The sequence below is a fragment of the Micromys minutus genome, assembly GCF_963924665.1.
Source record: "Micromys minutus genome assembly, chromosome: 15".
NCBI classification, from domain to species: domain Eukaryota; kingdom Metazoa; phylum Chordata; class Mammalia; order Rodentia; family Muridae; genus Micromys; species Micromys minutus.
This window is the reverse complement of record NC_137984.1, coordinates 47,110,562-47,117,483: the sequence shown is the minus strand read 5'-3', so window position 1 is coordinate 47,117,483 and position 6,922 is coordinate 47,110,562. Positions and strand designations below refer to the sequence as shown.

Here is a 6,922-nt window from a genome sequence, read left to right as displayed (position 1 = left end):
CAAGGACCAAACACCTGCCCACTGGGTCCCTCAACAAATCCAGCAGCCATGCTATCCACCCTATCCAGGTCTGTCTTTGCACTTCATCTTCTGGTTCACAATACCTTCAATCCCAGAGGCCTGCTGATCAATGATCAGGGGCCACCAGCTCTGCTTGCATCCTGGAAAGATTTATGCTATCCTGAATAATAAGATACTTGAAGAGACTACCAGCTCTACCTGCAGCCCCTAAGGCCAGCTCATATCAGGGACTACCAGTCCTGCCAACACTAGGGGCATCATGGGTAATGGCCAGTGTGAGAACAAGATCAAGAAAAGTGAAGGCAATATGGCACCACCAGAACCCAGCTATACTACTGCAGCAAGTCCTCAAAATCCTAAATCACACGAATCTCAAGAAAATGACCTTAAATCTAATCTTATGAAGACAATAGAGGCCTTTAAAGTGGAAATGAATAAATTCCATAAAGTGATATGGGAAAATAGAACCAAACAGGTGAAGGAAATAAACCTGCTCATGAAAGAACTAAAAATGAAAAAAGAAGCAATAAGGAAAACAAAGGCTTGCAGGACATCAGTGACTACCATGGATGTACGTGCTACTTGAGGTAGGTTTCCTGACCACAGCTGCCAAGCCTGGGTTTTGATGATGAGAGCAGAGAGCTGAAGGGAGGCCCCAAAAGGGGCCATGGTGTGCGTATCTGGACATGGGAGAGGAGGCAAGAATGGGAAGCCATGCAGAAATCAGAGGGCCCTGGAGGTGTGCAGCTGGTGCAACTGAGAAACAGAGCAACCGGTAGTTATGATCAAGGGGCATCCTGAAGCACCAAAAGAAAACACTGGACTACAGTTTGGCAGAGAAAATCCCCCTCATTAAACAGTTCTTCAGAGGCTACAAGAAGGGCTCCATCAGGGCAAGTGATAAACTCAACCCTAAAACCGTTAAACCTTTCCGTGAACAGTCATCAGCCTCTTCTGCATTCAAAGCTCTTTACTCTCAAGAAGCAATCCTTGCAGACTGGTACATGACTTAATAAAACACAAAGTACAATGCGAGTGCCCGCCTGAGATGCTGAGGGAGACCAAGCATCCTTATACTTTGGTGTTAAAGGAAGGATTGAGGAAGGTACCTCTTGTCAAGGGCGTTCCTTTGTCAAGGCTGTACCTTTGCTGCCTAGACTGATGATCCCTGTGCTGAAGGCAGGTCTGCTTCATTAGATGACGGTGTGTTTGAAAGAAGACTGAGTGCACTTGAGCTGCTGAGTGTCCCTGTTAGCCCTTATCTGAATGGCCACCTGAAACTTCTGCTTACAAGATTTTGAAGAGGCTAATGGACAAAAAAGTAAAAGATCCCACAATCAGTACTTTGCAAAAACTGGAACAACACAGCAGGAGTGCAAGCTTAGCATCATCAAATCCAAAATCACAACATACTGCACTATGTGCTGTTAGACCCACAGGGCCACTTGGTGTCGCTGGCCTATGACAGTGACTGCCTGGAGCTTTCATCAGTCTATTCTATGCTGACTCACAGCACCATTCACAAATTAACTTTGCTACAAGGAACACTTGGAGCCCGAAAGGATCATCACATATTCTGTCTGTCAACAAAAAGCTGATTAAAGTAATGTTGGTAAATGCTGAGTATTTGTGTGAGTTTATGGATTATACCTATGTTGTGTATTTTGTAATGCATTTTTACTTACAGCCCATCTGAAGATCCATTTGTAGCTGGATCCTTATACGTTGGTTTTGGCCATTTCTTGTTTTCTTCTGTTTATTTTATTTATCAAGACAGAAAAGGTTTTGAGAAGACAAGGAAACATTTATGATTTCACTATTAGCCGAGATATGTAAAAGTGCATTTTATTATATGGAATGCTGGTGAACATCAATTCCATCCTGAATATTCTAGGCATAAACTTGTTTTAAATGTGAAAATTATATTACATATATGTTTTATTACAACTGTTTTTGGGTAGAATAGAGTTAATTTATTTATTATTTCTTCATGGCATGGGGAGGGGAGTTAAGAGGGTAGTAAGGACAGAGAGAGAAAGAAAAGAGTAGAGAAGTAGAGGTCGGCCATGAGCACGTGAAGAGGGGGGGGAAGGGAATGGGGAGAGGAGGGACAAAGAGGGTAAGAGAGGAGGAAGAGAACAAGAGGCCAAGAACTTATTACAACTTTTTAAAACCACTTAAATTATGGGTGTTAATTATAATAATTAAATGTTATTTTGCATTTTCTAGCCTGAAAATAGTGAATACATACTGAATTTAAACCATAACATTACACTAATCCAGCCTGACAGAGAATACTTGAAGGAAAATAACAACATAAGGAGAATTACTACAGCAAACCAAGAAAACACAATAATTCCACCACAATTAAAGAAAAAGAAGAGAATCGCCCCTCTCAAACACACACACACACACACACACACACACACACACACACACACACGAACACAGCCAGTGATACCACCATCATCACCAAAATAACAGGAACTAACAACCATTGGACATTAATTTCTCTGAACATCAATGGACTCAATCCCTTAATAAAAACGATGTAGGACTGGATGTGTAAACAGGATTCATCATTCTTTTACATTCAAGAAACCAATATTACCTCAGAGTAAAGGGCTGGAAAATGTTTTTCCAAGAAAATTAACACAAAATAAGCTGGAGGATGTATTCTAATATCTTCTAATAAAATACACTTTCAACCAAAAATAATCAGAAAGATGCAAAAAGACATTTCATCCTCATTAAAGGAAAATTCCAACAAGATGATATGTTAGTTCTAAACATCTATGTCCCAAATGGAAGGACGCTCACATTCATAAAATAAATATTACTATACTTAAGTAACACATTGAACTCAATATAATAAAGACTGAGAAACTTCCACACCCCACTTTTACCGATGGACAAGTGATTTAAAGAAAAAAGAAACAGATAAATAGGAAAACGAGCCAATTTTATGAACCAAATGGACCTAACAGAGAACTATGGAACATATAATTAAACCCAAAAGACTATAACTTCTTCTCAGTACCTTGTAGAACCTTCTCCACAATTGATCATATACGTGGTAACAGTGCAAGCCTCAAGAGATACAAAAAAAAAATTGAAATAACTCCTTGCACCCTATTTATCAACCAAGGATTAAAGCTGAACTTCAACAACAGAGATAAGAAAACATACAAACTCATAGAAACTCAACACTTTCCACTGAATGATCACAGGGTCAGGGAAGAATTAAATAAAGAAATTAAAGACTTTCTCAAATTGAATGAAAGCAAAGTCACAGCATAAACTTCCGGCACACAATGAAACCAGTGATAAGGTAAAAGTGCCTTGATAAAGAAGCTGGAGAGTTTATATTCAAGCAACTTAAGACAATACCTGAAAGCTCAAAAAAAAAAAAAAAAAAAAAAAAAAAAGGCAATAAAGAACAAGAAGAAGTAGAAGGAGAAGAAGAAGGAAAGCAAATAATCAAACTTAGGGCTAAAATGAAATCAATTAAAAACAAAGAGAACAATTCAAATAATCTATGAAACCAAGAGTTTTTTTTTTTTTTTTTTTTTTTTTTTTTTTTTTTTTTTTTTTTTTTTTTTTGAGAAAATCAACAAGATAGACAAGCTGTTAGCGAAACTAAAAGGCAGAAACCCAAGATCCATATTTAAAAAATATCAGGATTAAAAAGGAAGACATAACAACAGACACTGAGGGAAATCAAAAAATTATAAGGTCTTATTTCAAAAGCCTTTAATACATAAAGTTGAAAAAGCTAATGAAAAGAATGCTTTTCTACATAGATACTACATATCACAAGTCAAAGTTCTAAATATTCCTATAAAAACTAAGAAAATAGGAGCAGTCATTAAAAGTCTCTCAATGGAGAACAGGGGAACCCATGATCAGATGGTTTCAATGCAAACTTCTACCAGATCATCAAAGAAGAGCTAATATCAATACTTCTCAAACTGCTGCACAAAATAGAAAAAAGGAACATTAGCAAACCTATTCTATGAGGCCATGTAACCTCAATTGATCATATACGTGGTAACAGTGCAAGCCTCAAGAGATACAAAAAAATTGAAATAACTCCCTGCACCCTATTTATCAACCAAGGATTAAAGCTGAACTTCAACAACAGAGACAAAAATACATACAAACTCATACTGAAACAACCTAAAGACAAAAAAAAAAAAAAAAAAAAAAATCAGACCAATTTTGTTTGTGAACATTGATGCAAAAGAGTCAATAAAATACTCGCAAACTGAATCTAGGAACACATCAAATCATCATCCACTATGACAAATAAGCTTTATCCCAGGGATGCAGGGGTTGTTTAATATACAAAAGTCCATCAACATACTGTATCATAAAGAATCAAATTGACAGAAAAACAAACAAACATCATTATTTCATTAGATGAGGAAAAAGCCTTTGAAAAATCCTTCATATTACAAGTCTTTGCGAGATCAGGGATACAATGCAGGTACATAAACAAAGTTAGGGCAATATACAGCAAGCCAAAAGCTAACATCAAATTAAATAAAAATAAAAAAAGAAACAAACAACAAAAACTACTAAAACTCCACTAAAATCAAGGAAAGATAAGTCCGTCCACTCTCTCCCTATCTCTTTAATGCCATACTTGAAATCAGAGGTAGAAAAATAAGACAACTAAAGGAGACCAAGAGAATACAATTTGGAAAGGAAGAAATCAAATATTGCTATTTGCAGATATGCTACTATACATTGTGACTCCAAATATTCTAGTAGAGAACTTCTTCAGCTGATAAACATCTTCAGTGAAGTGGATGAATTCAAAATTAACTCAGAGAAAATCACAACCCTTTTTTATACAAACAATGGCTAAGGAAGAAGTTAGGGAGACAGAGTTCTTTAGAATAGCTACAAATAATACACAATATCTTGTGTCACTCATACCAAGGAACTGAAAGATCTGAATGGCAAGAACTCAAGCCCCTGAAGAAAGAAAATGATGACAATATCAGAGATAGAAAGATCTTCCATGTTCTTGGACCCATGGGATTAACACAGTAAAAATACCTATCTACCAAAAGCAATGTATAGATTCAGTGCAGTCCCCATGAAAAAGCCAACATCAATTTTTACAACATTGATAGAGCAATCCATAACTTCATATGTAAAAAAATTTAAAAAACAAAATAGCTAAAACAATCATGTATAATAAAAGAAGTCAGATATTACTATCCATGACTTTAAGGTGTACTACAAAGCACTTGTAATAAAATCTGCATGCTATTGGATAGAAACAGACAGGTTGGTAAAGGAAATCAAACTGAAAACCCAAAAATAAAAACACACACCCCTGGGCACTTGATTTTCCCCAAAGAATCCAAATGCATGTAATGTAAAAGAAAGAACATCTTAAACAAATGACACTGGTCTAACTGAAGGTATGCAAGTAGAAAGAGGCAAATAAATTCATATTTATAGCCCTGCATGAAACTTAAGTACAAGTGGATTGATATCTCAATATAAACGGGATACAATAAATCTAACAGAAGAGAAAGTAGGGAATGGCTATTATAGCATTAGTACAGAAGTGAGTTTCCTTAAATGAAACACCCAAAGCTTAGGCACTAAACTCAACTATTAATAGATGGCACCTCAAAAGCTTGTGTAAAGTAAAGGACACAGTCAGTGTGGTAAACTGGCAGTCTACAGAATTGGAAAATATCTTCAGGAGTCTTATATTTGACAGAGGGCTAATTTCCACAAGCCAAATAACACAAAACACTTGGTACAGAGCAGATATTTCTCAATCAATGGCCAAGAAACTGTTAAAGAATAGTGACCAACACAATTATACAACACCAATGCAAAAAAGGGAATGAAAAGAAGGAACCTTTGTTTGTTAAAAACTAATACCAAATAATTAATAGAAAAGAACTCTGAAAGGACCAGTGTGGAATTTTATAAAATGTCACATTATACCAGCTCTTAATAAATATACATGGAACAAAAATTTAGAATTCAATCTAAAAATCAAATAAACATAAAAACTGCAAAAGTTCAAATGACAAAAGCTATCACTGACTAGACTCAGTAGAGTTCTTGAAATAGCAGAAGAGAAGTTGAGTCAGTGGGCAAATCTGGTTGATTGTGAAACACTGGCGGTGCCTGTACTGTTTACTGCGAGAACAGCTAGGAAGGATGCTCAAGTGGGATGGTCCAGCTTTCTCAGAACAGGTTAGAAGAGTTATTATGCTCCACATGGAAGACAGCTGTAAATACAGGTTGAAAAAAATATGCTCACAGAAACTGTCTATGATACTTTTGAAATGAAATAGATAGTATAATCAATATGAAATACAGATATCTTTTGCATCTGACAGAAGCAATAGAGCTATATAATTTATCACATAAAGAGCAGATGAGATTTGGAAGCCAGGCAACATGGAATATAATTATAATTATAATCCTAACAGGATGGGGGTTTTGAGTGTCCATTTTGGGCTTGGGCTATTAGTGGAAGTTTGCCTCAAGCAACAATACCAACAAGACTCACACACACACAGAAATAAATACATATACACACCAAGGAGGAGGGGCAAAGGGTGGGAGAGAGCAGTCTAGAAAGAGTAGTTTTATTTCCTAGCTTAATTAACAGATAATATGTATAGAGCAACTAATTTGTCTTCTCAAAATATCTCAAAACATACTACATTTCAGGAAATATTTTAGGTGAGAGATTGTATGAACAACCCCATCATCAGAAATGTCAGATTTCATGGAGTTGTTTCCAGATGAAAATAACATGAGACAACAACAAACATCTTGAAATATTAGTATTTTACTGTGCAATCTGAAAGTCAATTAAACTACCACACTGAAAGAATATTAATCTTCTATTGTT

The 6,922-nt window shown here is 36.0% G+C and overlaps 1 pseudogene across 1 annotated transcript; it reads left to right on the top strand.

Moving 5' to 3' along the window:
• Window positions 1–735: 735 nt before the first annotated feature.
• On the top strand, window positions 736–1,452 carry LOC308430212 (PACRG-like protein; annotated as a pseudogene). Its single transcript has one exon. The product of its transcript is annotated as a PACRG-like protein (transcript).
• Window positions 1,453–6,922: the final 5,470 nt, after the last annotated feature.